This window comes from Ascaphus truei, chromosome 4 (assembly GCF_040206685.1).
Source record: "Ascaphus truei isolate aAscTru1 chromosome 4, aAscTru1.hap1, whole genome shotgun sequence".
In the NCBI taxonomy this organism is placed as follows: Eukaryota; Metazoa; Chordata; class Amphibia; order Anura; family Ascaphidae; genus Ascaphus; species Ascaphus truei.
The window spans coordinates 95,606,157-95,623,710 of record NC_134486.1 but is presented as its reverse complement, the minus strand read 5'-3'; the positions used below and the strand labels follow the sequence as shown (position 1 = coordinate 95,623,710).

Here is a 17,554-nt window from a genome sequence, read left to right as displayed (position 1 = left end):
GAGAGTTTACAAAACAAATAACATGCCACAGCAGCTTGGTCATAGTAAACATTATTTGTTGCATTTAATTGTTAAATTGTTTAGCAAACAGAATGTAGATCTATTGTTTATTATTATCAGACCATTTTCTCATTTTGAATACATGATGACCCTAAAGTTGAATGTTTTAGGTTTTCAAAGTTTCCGTCTTTTTTTCAGAACCATATTATTTAGGGTTATAAGTTCCTACTTCTTATTTGATAGAAAACAAGCTTTAGTAATTTATTCTGATTGTATGTAAATAACAGACATATAAAAAGAAACTACAGTACATGCATAGATGATATCATTGTATAATGTAGAACTTGTTAAATATTTAGTAAGAGCTGATGGATGCCCTCGTACCTTCAAGACAATATGAAAAAGGTGGAGGGGAGATTAAAATAGAAAAAAAAAACATATTTTTTACGCATATTACCAAACTACCAAAAGTTTGGACTGATACATTACATGGCAATCATACCAAAGAAGCCAAGGAAGCAGTCCATAGATTTGCATGTGTCTGAAACCTGAAAGCCGGGAAGAAAATGTTCGGTAGCGCAGAAGGGTTACTTTTATGAAGGCTCTGGGACAATTGACAAAAGAAAAGTTTGACTAGAACAATGTTACAAACTATACTCTCATCAAATAAACTGGACCCCTGTCCTACAGTATATACTTACATTATGAGTGCAGTTACATGCTGTCTGTTTTCTCACACACTCGTACTAAAACTATGAATACTACTAATGCCAGCAATGATCCAACAATGTCATAGAAAGTTGAAAATAACGAGAGTACAGAGTTCCCATATGGGCTCTCTCCCTGATAAATCTCATATCAGTCATAAACTGTATTGCCATATTGATTAAAGCATTACAGTGAATGACAGTGGGGTTTTATTGCTGAAAGGCTTTAGCAATATTTCATAAAGTAAAATGGAAATGGGCATTCAGATTAACTTTTACCACCAAATTAGCTACTCAACTGCAATACTGAAATATATGGGACATTTTTATCACCTACTCCAATCTGCTTGACTGTGGAAGTGCGGCGGAGAGAGTGAGTGTGTGAATGTGCGAGTTAAAGAGAGAAAGAGAGAAAAAGGTGAATGAGGATTAAAAGAGAAGGCAAAGTACCATGCTATTAATGGGAGGGAGAGAGGGAGAGAGGGAGTGAAAAAGGGTGAAATAGAAAGAAAGAGAGTGCCACAAATATTTCATAGTACTACAAGAAAATCTGGAAATATTGAAGATGTTTGGAAAAAAAGATATATTTATGGAAAGAACAAATATTGCACTCTTAATTGTTAGAACCACAATTTATTATTGTAGTGAATACATATTGTTGTATATTGTAACATTAGTGAGGATTCAAATAACTTACTCATAACAGAGTTTGGTGAATATGGGCCATAATGAGATTGCCCTATGAAATGTATTGGCTGAGTAGCTTAAATGAGAAGGCTGAGTGTACCTGAAGTAATTATCAGTGTATTAAACACTATTGCACAAAACAATACTACCACTACTTTAGCTTTACAGACAAGTCGAGAGGACTACAGTAGGTATTTCTAAATGGGCCACCTTCATGGAATGAGCACCACTCAGAAGCCTTAAAGGTGCAGGCCAATCTACTGGGCCAGTTGAACTTCTTAGGTGTCTCTGAATGGGAAAGGGTTTGTCAATCAATTGTTTTCCATATCCCTATTCCTCTGTCAGAACCAATAAAGTTAAACGGAGGTAGGGGGGCTCAGGCTGTACAAGCACTTGCTGTGACATCAGACTAAAGGAAGAATCTAAATGAAATCAAACCCCTCTGAAGTCTAACATTAAAAAAAAAAACTAAATACTTATAGGTGTTAGATTTGAATAAATTTTTTTAGCAAAATGACCCAGGTGAGACTTCTTAAACATGTCACTGGGATTAGTTCACTTTTCTCCTAGGAAGGATTGCCCCTTTAAGACAGCCACTATGGAAAGTTATTCATAGAGATTTGCTCAGAATGGGCAAAGGATATTATTTAGGGTACTAGGTTATGTTGGTTTTAGGTAACTTTGATATTTTATGATGATCATTAAATGATAGGCTAATTGGTGACATAAAACCAAAGTCAATTTTACATTTTTTGAATTACATGGATTTATGTTGAAACAATTTTGCAATGTTGCTCAGCAATTATCAAAAATAAAATCCGCACAATGTCTCAGGAAATGTTGCTATATAGTTGCAAAACGTTTGCACTTGTGTTACCTATGGACCTTTCATTCACAAAGCCCAGTATTTCATAGTCATGCTAAAACTGCAGTTCCAGTAATATCCTACATGTGTGTGTTTTTTTTTATTAATCAGTTCTGTACTATGAGAAAATACTTGTAGCATGTAATTATTTTTTTAAAGACATTTTTAATGTATTTTAATGTAACGGGCATTTTTGTTCCTATGGCAACCATATACAAAGTCACATCCCCTTCCCTTTCTGAAACAGCATCACCTTTTTGAGCCCTGCCCTCTCTAGCAGTGAACCAATTGAATTGAGTGCCTTCCTGGTCACATGATCTTCCTCACAGAACTTTATCAGTGCAGCAGAAGATTACCAGAGATGCATTTAGTGAACCCCCAGCTGAATTTCAGCGATCGATTACAGGAGAACGGATCGATCAGCAACTTAACTATCACTTGTCAGTGTATTTGTAGTGTGTACAAGTGTATACATTGTATTGATGCACATATTGAATTTAAAATGACAGCTTGAACTGCGGTTTTAACCCAAGTAGCATGAATTCAGGCAAAATGTGACTGGGCATTTGTTTGGCCTTTGAGCCTTCATGTCCATCACCCCCATGACCACAACAAGGCATCTTCTTAGTCACCCTTCGTAAACAACTACAGACATCTAAATGGAGGAAAACAACCACAGACTTTATTGGAATTACATATATGAGATAAATCATTATTCCATCATGCTGGGTTGGTAACCTTCAAGCTCTCACTCCATTCTTGCTAGTTGCCGAACAGCACCCTAGCTGAAATATACACCAGGAACTGAAGTGACAAGAACTGAAAGGAATAAACACAAATAATGATAACACTCAATTCCAAGTAAATATAATGAAATAGGCACCAGGTGCATAGGGAAAAATAACATAGAATACAGAAAAGATAGTGACCGAAGTCACATAAGTCCCTTATTAGCACGCACTCGTGGTACAATAGTAATGAATAGTAAAGAGGATATAATGATCCTCAGAGAAGCCTAACTTGCGCCAATCACCCACACATGTGGGGCTATATGGCGATGGGGCGTCTAGCCTGTTAAAAGTAAAAATAATAAATGTTTATTGGAATACAAATACGCCGAAAAAAATGGTAATGTGTATAGGTGAGTTTAAAACGTAGGATTAAAATGTTCCCCAAACTGGGAGGTGCTAGGGCGGAAAATGGTAGTGAGGGCTAGTAATGGCAGTACAGGGTATAAAGCGGATAAAATGGTATACATAAGCACAGGGCTATTTACAGCCTGATTTTGGTATCTGTTACTTATACGATCCCTGGGCATTGTTTGCAATTTAGAAGTGTCATTGTGTATCCAGTACACTCAACCTGCCACATAAGTGTACTACAATCTACACTTAGCTGCTACATGAGTTGAGTGGTGGTATTTCTCACCTATATGGGTGGTAGATACATAGAGTTCATTGTGCTTGTGTATACCATTTTATCCACCTATGAGTGAGCTATCAGTTAGGGTGTGATATATTTCATGCCTATACTGTGTGGATATTATTTACCACCTAATTATCTGGTAGTTACATTGGAGGGTATCACTAATTATCTGGTAGTTACATTGGAGGGTATCACTTGTGTGTGGCAGTTTATTACGCTTTATACCCTTTACTGCCATTAATTGCCCTCACTACCATTTTCCGCCCCAGCACCTCCCAGTTTGGGGAACATTTGAATCCTACGTTTTAAACTCACCTATACACATTACCATTTGTTTTGGCGTATTTGTATTCCAATAAACATTTATTATTTTTACTTTTAACAGGTTAGACGCCCCATTGCCATATAGCCCCACATGTGTGGGTGATTGGCGCAAGTTAGGCTTCTCTGAGGATCATTATATCCTCTTTACTATTCATTACTATTGTACCACGAGTGTGTGCTAATAAGGGACTTATGTGACTTCGGTCACTATCTTTTCTGTGTTCTAAGAACTGAAAGGATCAAGGTAACTCACTCATCTGCATCAACCCCCAACTGGCAAAAAGCCCAGAAAACTTGCTAAAAATACACAGCTGTGACAAAGTTAATACACATTATTAACCATTCTGCTCTACATTTTAAACTCCCATTAAATATATATATATATATATATATATATATATATATATATATATATATATATATATATAATCATACTTTACTAGCAATGAAGATGCCAAGAATGAGACAGCACTCAGTAAGTAATCAAATATAAGATATATTTGATATATGACACACAAGACCGACGTTTTGATCCACACTGGGGGGATCTTCCTCAGGAGGGGGTGGTGCAATGAAACAGTGACAGTGAGTAACTAATATACCAGCACCCAAGTGCAAAAAAATACCAAACAATTAACCAATCAAGAGAGCACATGAAAGTTCAGGTGATCTGCACAAGTTATTAGTGGCCATTTTGAAAAACTTCTGCCGGGTATTGCTGTATCATGTGGACACGACTCCATTTTGAAATGGTATGAGCAACATCAGCTGGATCCGCAAAGCATCCTTGGTAACCATGGTGACCAGAGTATGCATGTGTGTTGTGGCAAATAGGCTATGCTGTGACATAGTTAATCTGAATTAAATCGCTAAAGTCTTGTCGGACCAGATACGTGAGGGTAAGGAGTGACAAAGACAGTGGGGTGATGAGGGTATAGAAGTCCATGGAAGAAGCAGATAGTGCCATGGAGCCAACTCTTTGAGTGTAGAGTCTAGTACTATAGACTAGTGTATAAGAAGCAGAAATCCATTATAACTAATCAGGATGCTAGTCAATGCAACATGAATCAATGGACGACAGGTACCCTAGTTTGACTCAACCAATGGTCAGAGGGTAATGCTTTTATCAATAGGCCAATATGTAATAATAAACAATACGATTCTAGACAACACCACTTCGGACACTTTTTTGGGATAAGGCATGGCCAGTCAGAAAAAACCCCGGCAGTTATAGAGGTCCCTTGCTCTCTCCCCAGGCATTTAAATTAAATGCTGGGGGATCGTGCGAAGCCTCTATAACACACTTACGTTCCCTTTCAGCGATGCATCGTCATGGTTACCCAGCATCAAATGACACCACGGGTCATGTGACGTCACATTACCATGTCAGTTGACGCCCAGGCCGAGCGGGTAGGGGAGGGGCGCGAGGCACCGAGGAAAGCAGACAGGGGAGCGCACGGGGAAAAGTTGTCGCACCCCTGTATTAGCTAATAAGAAACGTGATTAAAGACTGCACAGTGTCTCAACCTCATTTACTATGTAATTTTATACCACAGGGTGTGAGGGGTGGGCTTGCAATTCAAGGTTTTATGAGGTAATCTCCGCTACGTGTAGGGTGGGACTGTAGTTGCTCTGATTCCGCATCACACATGTGCATGCATACTTCCGTGCAGCCGCTGATCATACTCCCCACGTGACTCATACTCGAATGCCAGTAAGGGGACGAAAAGCAAGTCGAGCCGATCCATCGGCAAGTGTTGCATGAATGTCCCCCCACAGGCAAATGGAGAGGCGGCTTGGACCAGAACCCCACAGAGGACATTGCATCGGAGACGGTCACAGGGAGGAAACGTGGAGCTACTTCTGGCTGGAAAGCCTTGTACTCCAATACGCACAAGGCTCAAGACGCATGTTTGCTTTGCATAACTGTGTAACGGATCCGCACCTTAGTTTACTGTTTGCTTTGCCTTACAGACCTGTGCAGCCCTGGAACACTGCTCCTGATATTTACTACAGCTCCACCCTGGGTTCACTCATTAAAGCAATGCTATCACATGCCCCTTCTGCTATTGGTTCACTGACCTTTAAAGACACCTTTCCCACAATGCTCCCCTGCCGAGCATAGTCCTTCCTGGATGTCACAAGTGTTCTGCCACAAGCCCTTTGCTTGTCTGTGTATGTATTTAACCTCTCCAGTTGTTATTCCCTTGTTCCTGAGGACTGCTGCTAGTCTTCATGCAGGGGCCTGTATTTCCTGATTATCCTGTGTATCCTGAGGCCAGCTACTACTCTCTCATAGAGGCCTGCTTTCCTGAGGTCTGCTGCTAGTGTCACGCAGAGGCCTGTTCCTGTCTCCTGTGCTGAAGCGGAGGTCTCAACAGTGTTGACTTCAGCTCCCTGTTTCCTGAGGCTTGCTGTCCTTCCACAGCAGAGCCTATCTACTGGTTCCTGGGCCTGCTGCTCATTCTCCATTGCAGAGGCTGTGTCCTGGTTCCTGTGCTGAAGCAGAGGATTCTCCAGTGTGTACTTCAGCTTCCAGTTTCCTGAGGCCTGCTGCCCTTCGCTTGAAGAGGCCGGTCTACGAGTCCTGAGGTCTGTAGCTCTCTCTCTCCTTGCACAGGCCCGCTCTGGACTCTTGCGGTGAAGCACTGGTTTACCAGTGCTGCCTGGTGGTACCCCTTCCTGAGACCAGTACCATGGGCCATGGTCGCCGCACGTGCAGAACCCACGCCCGCGCTCACGCTCCTAAGCTGAAGCGGGGTATTCCTGACTACCTGTTGCCGAACTCGTGCTTGAATAACGTTTACCCTGATCTCTCCAGTCCTGACCATGGCTTGTCCACTGATGATGCTACCTTCTCCAGTCCCGACCCTGCTATGTACGACTACGAACTGCGCAATCCGGATCAGCCTGCGCGGTCTAAGGTCGGTGCTTTTACAACCCCACCTCAGCCACGCGGTACGACCCAGGTTTGTGGTGAGCACAACCGTGACAAACTGAAATTTGAGAGAAGCTGGATCAGGAAATCCATGATAGAAACACCACAAATGGTCCTGAAAAATCTATATTTGATTCATGTAAGTGTCTCTCATAGCCTTTAACCCTAATAAGGAGTCCTAATTCTGATGAATATTACACCATTCTTATGTGCTTTCTCTCTCTCCTATGGTCTTTGCACCTAAGGATATCTCTCCCCATACCTTTCTATGAGGGGACTTGGAAATCCCCACTTTGACTTCGGCAGCAAGATCAAGAAAGACAAGGCCTCCATTTTTTCAACCTCCTCAGGGATTGGACCTTTTTCATCTTCTATCAGTATGTATAATCACATGCAATAAGTACATGAGATTAACACTCAAAGAGACATTTTGAAGATATATTGTCCAAATAATTGTATTTAGAACTATTGCACTTACGTGTATATATATTGTTCGTTAGAGCTCAATTTTTCTTCTTTTAAAACATTAATGTAGCTTTTTGCTCTAAAAGGGAAGGAGGAGTCACTCCCCTTCTCTCATTCTCCTCGGACGGTTAGAACCTTAACACTTCGTTCTCACCTTTATGATTCACCTCTAAAGGTGCCAACCATCCTAGGACCAGAGTGTCCTTATGCCAATGGCATGTTTAAGTGGTTACATATGGGTGATTGATGCCTTTTTTTTTACCAAAAAATCTGACACCTATAAATATTATTAAATATATTTTTATAAGTTATTTTTAGACATGGTCACCTGGGATTTGGGATGGGTTACATTTCCTCTGACTACTTCCTTTTGTGTGATTTCACTGTGTGTTTATTAAGAGTTTGCGCAGGTAAAATCTCCTCTGTCCCCCTCCTCATAAATTCAAACACACTCTGACAAGGGCAGGATTATCTTAGAGTAAAGAAAACACTTGATTGACAAACACTCCACCATTGAGATACCCCTAAAATGCCATTTGTAATTCATTTCCACTAAAAAAAGCCATTTTTATTAGGGTTAGATTTTATAAGGAAACCAATTCAATTGTTAAATTCTCATTTGCTGTACACTGTACAGTGGAGGGTTTTTGTCACTTTCTTGCTCACCATAACTTATTTCATGGGTGATTGAACCTTATCCCAGCTTCATATTGCAAAGCTTGTATGACCATCCTCACACTGATGAGAACCAAAAGGTTAAAACTGCTGTCTATGAGTAGGTTTACTGGCTATGAACTATGCACTGTGCAGAAAAGCTGTGTAATACGGCAGGCATACGCTTACAGGGGCCCATATTAAAATGGATTAGAAGCAAAAGGTGACACTGTGCTCATTTGCATTCCTTTCCCATAATCACTAGCTGCAGTAGAAGCACTGTATGGTGAGAGATAGTGAACAGAGATAGAAAAGCAGGGTTGGAAATGTGTCTGTGGCATGTAAATATGCTCTCAAGTGATATTTTTATTTGGTAAATTATTTTTGAAAGGTTTTTCAGCCAGCTATAAGGGTTTGCACCTTTAAAGTTTAAAAATGTGACATCAGAGCGCATGAAAGTGTTCTGAAACAGCTCCGTGGACTCTGGACATAAGAATTAAGTTATAACTCTTCAAAACTGGATAAAAGCACTTTTTAAACACCTCCACCTAAGAGGGAAATTGAAAAGATGCCCAAACAAGGGTTAAAAAATACAAAGCCAGGAACTCAACCCCTCCTTCCACAAAGGCAGTCAGCTGGCGGTAGACCTGAACAATGGCAGCGAGATGCACGGGAACGAGAGAGCTTCATCAGACTTAAACAAGAAAGAGAGGAAAACTCTCAGATAACCCCACAAACTCTCAAAGCTCTATTTGATGAAATGCAGGAGGGTTTCAAACAGAACTAGATAAGGCAGTGGCTGAATTTAAATTAGAGCCCACAACCCTCGCTGCAAGGACAACACAAGAGAACAAGATGGAAGAATCATTACAGAATCAAGGCTCCTCTGAAGATGAGGTCAATTATGAGATTAGAAGCCTAAAAGATACATTAAACGATTTGGACAATCATGAGTCGAGGTAGAACCTAAGAATAAGGAATATCCCAGAATAAATTACTGTAGAGGAAATGCAACGTTATGTAGCAAGACTGTTTGTACAGATTGATCCACATGAACAGAGCACATCGGGCCTTGGCCCAAGGCTGGCTGACCCACAGAAGAGCAGAGACATAGAGGTGAAATTGCAGCACTACACTACTAAAGAGGAAATAATAAAAGAATGTAGAAACCAAGTGTCAATAGATTTTGAGGATTCCAAAATCCAGACTTTTCAAGAACCACCATTTCGAGGAGAAAAGGCCTACGATCAGTAACCACTATACACAGAGACAACGAGGTACACTATTGATGGGCATTCTCATTCCCATGACATACAGAAGAGGCCACGTTATCCTAACGCTTGCTTTAAACTAGCCGGGTTACATTCAGGGTATGTGCTGGGTATGTGCTGGGCTAGTTTGAGGCACGTTTAAGGCATTTCTGCTTTGACTAACGACCCATAGGATTAACACAGCAGGGGTCCCCGGCAGTCCAATTCAGTTTGAATGGGACTGCCAGGGACCCGCTGTTAATCTGATGGGCCATTAATCAATGCAGAAATACTGGGGCTAGTTTAAGGCACGTTTAAGGCATTTATTCAGGCTGTACCTGGGTATTTTTGGCGATTGCCACTGGTTTGTGTTAGAATAGTCGCAGTCTCTACTGTACTTGAAAACGAGAGGTAACTTTCAATATATTACTTCCTGGTAAAACATTTTATAAATATGTAATGGTTGTACCCCCACCCAATCTCATATTGGCCCCTATGTGAGGATACTGTCCCATGTCACATGTAATGTAGTGTGGTGCACCTGCTGGCTTACAGGACTCCTGAGTCTCCCGCTTGGTGGTTTTGGGGAATTCACCAGGACTGGCTCGTGAGGTAGTGCTGAGATCTACTCACATTTGGTACAGCGCCTAAATCTCTTCCAGGTCCCCACGACAGCAGGGATGAGTCTCTGGAAGAGAACCCCTTGATGCAGCTTCTCCCTGAATGACTCCAGTCTCAGGCAAGAAGGTTCTTTCTAACATGGCACTCTTTATTGATATCTTCCATGGCAGACTACCCATCATAGCGGCTGGTCTTAGCTGCACATCAGCATAGTTGCCCACCTCAAGGAAGTCCCTGGACACCACTCCTAGTCAGGGCCCTAGAAGCTGTCCTTGCTCTTCCCTTACTTTCTAATAGAGTAAGGGGAATAGTCTGCCCACCTCTCCCCTAAGGGAGGGCCACAATCCTTGCCAGAGCCCTGGCACTGTGTTGGGTCAGACAGTAACACTGCAACTCTGCTCTGCAGCTCATCACACAGAACACTGCAACTGACACAGTGAACAGACAGAGAGAGACCCTAACTTTAGGAAGTGATGCGCAATATATAGCTCCAATAGGCACCACCCCTGTGTCCCTGTAAGTGGACACAGAGATTGCTGTCACTTCCTTTGCTACACACTACACCTCACAGGGGATGAGGGCAAACCTCATGATTACTCCTGGCAAACCTGCCCTCTTAACAGGGTTTACTGCACAGGAGGAGAGAGGCATGTAACCCCAAAATTACACAGGGCTACAAATAAAATTCCACCTGGCGACAAACAATGATGGAAGAAAAGCCTTGCTGAGATTCCCGGAGGAAGCAGAGGCTTCCTGGAAGCCCTGGGCCTTGGCCCATGAACAGGACTGGGACCTATACAAGGTCACAAAGATCCCCACAATGCATGGCCACCTCAGGTAATACACAGTGGGGAGAGCAAAGGAGGACCCTAGAACTGGGAGGCCGAGTGGAGGAGAATAGTGAGACCCATCAGACCTGATAAGCTGGAGAGAGCCATTTCTCAGGTAACCAGGCCCAAAGAAGGAAGCAACTGAGGAAACAGGGCACTCCCCTCAATGGGTAGATTCTTTTGTGAACACACCCCTTCATACACAAAGCAAATCTTCCCATCAAATAAACAGGAATATGGCAAAATGTAATATGTACGGACAAGATTTGAGCCCCCTCATGGCATCTGGGTTTCCCTTCCTACCTTCAAGGGAGTACTGCATTGCTCCCCCTCACACCCCGCCCAAAAATGTCGACCAGGATTGGAAGACAAATATACGGATATAACTGGGAGGGGAATCATGCTCCTACGGAACTGACCAGCTATGCGCTTAAAATCATTGCTCTGAGAGGCTTGGGGCCCATAGAGTCCCAAAGAGGAAGGCTATGGGGAGCTTCCTGGAACAATCATCGTGAGACCTTAAGGGACTATACATAAAAATAGATTGATTATCATTTGTACATACGTAAGATTTTTGTTACAGTGTCGGTGAGGTAGAAAATAATGAAACAGGTATGCCTAGCATTAAAATTCAGGAAAAAATACTTTAGAAAAAGAGTGACAAGGTGGTGAAGTAAAGAAACATGATGCTATAGATTATAGATACAAATGGAAAATATGTTGTTATGTAGGTTTATATGCATCAAGGTTAACTAAAATAAAATGTTCGAATTTACAGATTTGGAGGAAAGGAGTCTGAGCAAATAGAGGACCGGGCATTCCATGGCTCCAAAAGACCACTGTCGGGCCTAGTCAGGCCTGGCATGGCAAGCTTGTCCAGATTAGGACCAAAAACTAAACTGTGATGAGGCGGACATAACATCCACCTCAACCTTTACCTCTTTTTTGTTATTGTTCCCAAACTCTCACCTTTTTCCCAGTTTTTCTTCACCATGTACCACCAACAATCTGCTGCTTGGAGTATTCAAAAGGCCCACAGGGATCCATCCGCACAGTACCCCACTAAGACAAGGTAACATCACAAAGGCACACATGCTGAAAGACCAAAACAGACATTAGTATTGAATCAAAATCCTTAACAAAATTATGGCCAGTCAAACCCCAATAAAACGAATTCCTTTGAATGTCAAAGAATTTAATTCTAACAAAAGAATTTTTCACATTTCAAAGGACATACTCTACAGCATACTACTCATCCTCAATGAAAAATAAAAGGTGAGTGGGCATCTTCATAAAACATGATGTCCCATTTCAGATGAGGGAGGTCAAAAAAGACTCAGAGGGGAGATTCGTACTGATTAATGTACTCTTGGTAGGAATAAATATCACTCTGTTTAACATATATGCCCACAATGATCAACAAATAGAGTTCACCAGCACTTCTCTAGAATCTATCGAGGAATCTATTGGGAAAAATCAATTTGGATCTACAGTATTATAGTAGTGGGAATTTTAACATGACCCAAGACCCTGATGTAGACAACTCTATGGTACCAAATCAGCAACACACTTAGGAGGTACATAAGAAAGCAAAAAAGTTGAGGTGTTCACTTTAGCAGATGCTTAGCAAATTATAAATAAAAGTCAAAGAGACTATACATTTTTTGTTTTCACAGGGATAAGGGGGGTACCTGGATCTGATTGGTCTGAGGGAACAGGCCAGAAAAAGGGACAAGGAGCCTGAAACATTGCCCCATTATTCCCCTGTTTTTTTTCCCTCTTCTCCCTCCCCTTGTCTACCCTTACCTTGTCTCCCTTTCCCAGTGCCTCCCCCCTTTTGTTTCACCATATAAAGCACATGTGCTTTACGAGTTATGTTGCAAAGTACTGTAGATATTATTGATGTGTTATTCAGATTTAACATAACAATCACTGTTAGGTGTGGATGTTTGCTTTATACTATATTCGATATACCAGTAAAATCAAATTTTCTTAACCATTGTTGTTTGTATTCATGTTTTAGTGCTGGGAACTCCCCCAGTGTTATTGACTATACATTTTATTCCACTCCCCATGATTCCTTCTCAAGTATAGATTATTTCTTTACTTTATCCAAGCTCCTGGACCATATGGCACAGGCCCAATAACGTGGTCTGACCATACCCCAGTGGAAATATCTCTGAATGCTCCTTTCACCAGGCCACAGGTTTATCTATGAAAAGATAGTAAGTTTGAAACATAAAGGGAATAACTCTAAAACGGTATACCAATTAGTATCCCAAGCAAGAGATTAATTAAAAAGATTAAAAGTAAAAGATACTGAAAAAGCTTTGGAATGGACCCAGCAAACCTACTATGACAAGGGCAACAAAGCGGATCGGTTGTTGTAAATAAAACTCAGGGGAGTCAGAGCTAGAACTCAGGTTGTGGATATAAAATGGGGAAGTCATGTACAACCCCATACTAATAACAAAAGAGTTTAACAGTTTGTACACTTAGGGCCTCATGCAGTAAGCCCCAATAAGGCTTTTTCGGCATTTTTTCGCCATTTTTGCCCTCCCGAGTCAGTAACCGCCGATAAGTGGGAATTATCGGCAACTTTTCTTCCCGATAAAAAATTATCGGCATCCAGCTGCCGATAAGCCACTTATCGGCACTTTTTGAACCCGGCTGAATTCAGGTAGCCCCGATCAGCTCTTCGGTGCTGATCGGCACTCCAGAATGGAGAGTTTATCGGGAATCCAGCCCGCCAACTAAAGTTGGTAACTTGGTGGAGGAGAAGCATCGGCAAGGGCGACACTTAGAAAAAAATCAGCCCTTATTCCTGCCTGTGACTGATGTCGGGGGTCTCCGGAGCTGATACCCGAACCGGAGCCCCCCGTCATGCATCCGAGGCAGGAAAAATGCATGTACAGCCCACTTCATTACCTTAGCGGTTAACCGCTAAGGCAATGAAGGGGTTAACCCACCGTGCCAGGTTTATTGTGGGTAGCGGGGGAGGGTGAAGGGGGTAATTGGCCCTGGTGTGAGTTTAGGGCTTGCGGGGGGGTTGAGGGTCCACTTAACCCCTTCACGACCGTAGCAGTTAATACCGCTACGGTCATGAAGGGGTTAAGCCCTCCCGCTACCCCCCCGCAAGCACTAAACAACCACCGTTTGGGATAATACCCCCTTCACCCACCCCCACTACCCACAATAAAGAATAATCACACACACCAGCCCCACAATAAATAAATAAATATAAATAAATAATTAAATATCTCTATATAAATAAATAAATATATATATATATATAACCCCAACAACCCCTATAACCCCTAACATACACATATATGCACATCAATGATACTATAGGCCGGCGGGGGCCCTCGGGTATTACCTGCAGGCCTCCAGTACCAATTATGTGCCCCTCAAATTAATGTCTAAACACATACATACTTATAAAGAAATAACCCCCCCCCCCTTAACACATACAGTATAGTAATAGCCTCAATTACTATTATCCACAAAGGGATAATAGTGAATGTGCCCATTTTAAATACATAAACAGCAATAAATACATTAAATACATATAGTACTCAACACCCATGTCCGGCTGCCACGATGAAGGCCATCCTCCTCTTCATCCTGCCCATGCCCCCTCCGCTGCTGCAAAACAGACACAAGAATGAAAACATCCAAAGTAATGTCCCCTAACCCCTTAATTACCATAGCGGTTATTAACCGCTACAGTCATTAAGGGGTTAACCCACCCTCACCCACCACACAGGACGCCTACATACCCTCCCACACTAACCCCCCACCCCGTGAGGCCTAATCACCCTCACCCACTACCCACAAGGGAGGCCTACCACATACCGTTGGGGGACCCGCCCTCACCCCCAGTACCCACAATAAAAACAATACAGTGACACATAATAAACATCATTATATTTATTAAATACATTACCCACCCCCTGTGCCCCCCCATAAATACAGGATTTATCCTTTTACATACAGGGTTCATAACGCCGCCACACGCGAGTCCCCGGTGGGCTGGCGGGGCACCTCACAGACCTACAGGGTACCAGCAACCCTTTTCAAACAGGTTCTGGAGGCCTGCTGGTGGGTCCCGCCAAGCGCCATGGCCCCTAGGTGGTCTCCTTGGTCACCGTGGGCCACAATTGGGTCCCCACGGTAGGCCCAAGGATGTCTGGGAGCCCCAGGTCAGACCCACAGGTGTCTGCGGGGCCTCGGGTGGTTCCCACGGGGGTCTGGGGAACTCATGAGTGCTCACTATGGATTTGCGGTGCCCCCACAGAAGTGGGACCACCGCTTCATCCCCGCACCTATGGGTCGGCGGTGCCCCCACAGATGTGAGGCCACCGCTTCATCCCCGCAGACTACGGGTCCACGGTGCCCCCACAGATGTGAGGCCACCGCTTCATCCCCGCATGTGACACCCGTGGAACCACCAGCCTGATACCCGTGAGATACCCGAGGAGACCCGCAGATGGTCTCCAGAGGTCCCATGCAGAACCACAGAACAAACCCTGAATGTAAAACAAATAAACCTGGCCTATACATTCAATACATACACCCACCCCCCCAACACCTACAGTATAATAATGTGCAAAATAACTATCATCCAGATAGGGATAATAGATTATTTGCCCATTATTAAAAACATTAACTAGCATATTCAAATAAATAAAGTACTACTGACCTCATTAATAAGAAGTCTCCATCGCCAGCAACATCCTTGTCTTGCCCACAAAATACATAGCCAAAACAAAGCCAATACATTGCAATTACATTCAGATATCAATTAACCCCTTAAACACCTTATCGGATAATAACCGCAAAGGTAATTAAGGGGTTAAGCCACACTGGCCCGATACCCACCCTTCACCCATGAATGTGTACAGTAGCTTCATCATGCAAGTATATATATATATTTTTATATATATATATATATATATATATATATACACAGAGAGAGAGATATATATATATACACACACACATGACGAACCAATATACAAATAAATGTTGAAGGGTTAACAAAAACATGCTGTACTCCAAATAACACTTCTCCATACAGACACACTACAATAAAATTAATTTCCTTTAATAATCCTAACTGAACTTACAATCACAAAAAAAAAAATACACATGTTAAAAAAGCTTTAAAAAAAATTAACAAGTTAAATAAAATAAATTTCTTTAGTTCACTTACCATTACTTGCCCCCACCGATTCCCGTTGAACTGGTTACTCACGTACAAAAGCACCAGGCACAGGAACCCATAAAATAAAAAACCATAAATAAATAAACATTAAACTAAAAATCCAAATCAATCCACGGGTCTTCTATTTGTAATCCATCTTCATCTGTATTTTTCTTTCTTCTATCTTCTTCCGGGGTCTTCTTCCCTTCTTCGGCCACGCCCTGGTCTTCTTCTTCTGTAGGAGGTTCTTCCTCCTCGGCGGCTGGCTTCAAAATGAGACGACATAGGCTTTTAAAGGCCTATGACGTCACATTTTCATCATGGTTCCCACGGCCCTGATTGGGCCATGAAAAACATGTGTTTTGGCCGAGAAAAAAAAAATGATGACGTCACTTAAAGGCAATGAAAGCACAGCCAATCAGAATGGCTTTACTTCAATTGCCTTTAAGATGACGTCATGAAAAGAAACATGGCCGGCCTCACATGGTACGGTAGCCAATCAGAGCGTGGGAACTCCATCCCTACTCTGATTGGCTCTAGTATACCATGTGACAGAGGCTTGGGGGAAAACGGAAGTGATGTCATTGAAAGCCTGTCACATGGTACTAGAGCCAATCAGAGCGTGGGAAGTCTATCCCTACTCTGATTGGCTCTAGTACCATGTGACAGGCTTTCAATGACGTCACATCCATTCTCCCCCAAGCCTCTGTCACATGGTATACTAGAGCCAATCAGAGTAGGGATGGAGTTACCACGCTCTGATTGGCTACCGTACCATGTGAGGCCGGCCATGTTTCTTTTCATGACGTCATCTTAAAGGCAATTGAAGCAAAGCCCTTCTGATTGGCTGTGCTTTAATTTCCTTTAAGTAACGTCATCATTTTTTTTTTCTCGGCCAAAACACATGGTTTTCTGGGCCGTGGGAACCATGACGAAAATGTGACGTCATAGGCCTTTAAAAGCCTATGTCGTCTCATTTTGAAGCCAGCCGCTGAGGAGGAAGGACCTCCTACAGAAGAAGAAGACCAGAGCGTGGCCGAAGACGGGAAGAAGACCCCGGAAGAAGATAGAAGAAAGAAAAATACAGATGAAGATGGATTACAAATAGAAGACTCGTGGATTGATTTGGATTTTTAGTTTAATGTTTATTTATTTATGTTTTTTATTTTATGGGTTCCTGTGCCTGGTGGTTTTGAACGTAAGTAACCAGTTCAACGGGAGTCGGTGGGGGCAAGTAATGGTAAGTGAACTAAGAAATGTATTTTATTTAACTTGTTAATTTTTTTAAAACCTTTTTTAACATGTGTATTTTTTTTTGTGGTATATAATTTCTTGCCACTGTATGTATGTATGTATGTATGTCTAGAGAGATATATACATACAGGGTAAGAAATTATGTTGTTTTAAAAGCTTGATTTGATGTGTTTTAAATTAATTTGTCTATGCTGCTATGGTTTATTGTGTGTTTAAAGTATTTTAAAATTAGATAGATGTAATTGTTGATATTGTATGGTGTTCTTGAGGTCAGAGTTAGCCTTGGTTTTCAATTTTGTATTCTTGTTGGTACATATATTTTTTC

The 17,554-nt window shown here is 42.0% G+C and overlaps 1 long non-coding RNA gene across 1 annotated transcript in view; it reads right to left on the bottom strand.

Annotated features, from left to right (window-relative positions):
* LOC142492943 (uncharacterized) overlaps positions 1–17,554 on the bottom strand; it is a 107,179-nt gene that overhangs the window by 43,103 nt on the left and 46,522 nt on the right. The window contains exon 2 of the long non-coding RNA XR_012800941.1: positions 11,736–11,861. This is a non-coding gene — a long non-coding RNA (uncharacterized LOC142492943). The remainder of the gene's footprint in view (positions 1–11,735; positions 11,862–17,554) is intronic.